The 685-nt window shown below is 36.9% G+C and overlaps 1 protein-coding gene across 1 annotated transcript in view; it reads left to right on the plus strand.

The window, feature by feature from the left end:
- LOC105457711 overlaps nucleotides 1-685 on the plus strand; it is a 6189-nt gene that overhangs the window by 3319 nt on the left and 2185 nt on the right. The window lies entirely within an intron of this gene.

Genomic DNA, 685 nt, shown 5'->3' on the forward strand with positions numbered 1-685 from the left:
AAATAAATAAAATCACATCAAGCAAAAAAAATCATTTTTGCTCCAAAGTTGAATAACTCGGTGAAAAAAAATCGTAAAACTCTCAACAAAAAAGCAAATTAAAGAAAAAGATTTATTCTTTCGAAAACTGTACACCTCGTTTTTGTGCGATTTTTATTTCGGGCCGTGGAACTTTGCAAAGTTAGGAAAAAATTTTTCGATTTGTCATATCCATTTGTATCAATGCGATTTCGAAGAAAGTCAGTCAATCGTTTTCTAAAGTATCAACTTGAAAAAAGGAGATTTCAAGCTTTGTAAAATGCTTTTTTAAAAATCTCATTGCGATAATTTTTGACAAAGTTGCTCTATCTTGAATTTTTAGAAATTATCGATAAACTAATGCATTGTCCGGACAATATTAGTTTGGTGACCGTATGTATATATAAATAAATAAATATATATATATATATGTATATATATATATATGTATATGTTGTGACGCCGCAGTCCGCTGCGGCGGAGCAGCGTCCCGCCGCCGTCACAAGGCGCGGGTTCGCGCCCCTTTTTACCGGACCGGCAGCTGCGTTGTCAAAGCGAGACCGAGATCTCCGGGAGGCCCGAATTGAAAACGCGTACATTTTATTAATTTACTTTGAACCTCTTGTATGTACCGCGGCACCTCACCGGACAAATGGAGCGACGGAGG

This window comes from Wasmannia auropunctata, unplaced genomic scaffold, assembly GCF_000956235.1.
Source record: "Wasmannia auropunctata unplaced genomic scaffold, wasmannia.A_1.0 LD336103.1, whole genome shotgun sequence".
NCBI classification, from domain to species: Eukaryota; Metazoa; Arthropoda; class Insecta; order Hymenoptera; family Formicidae; genus Wasmannia; species Wasmannia auropunctata.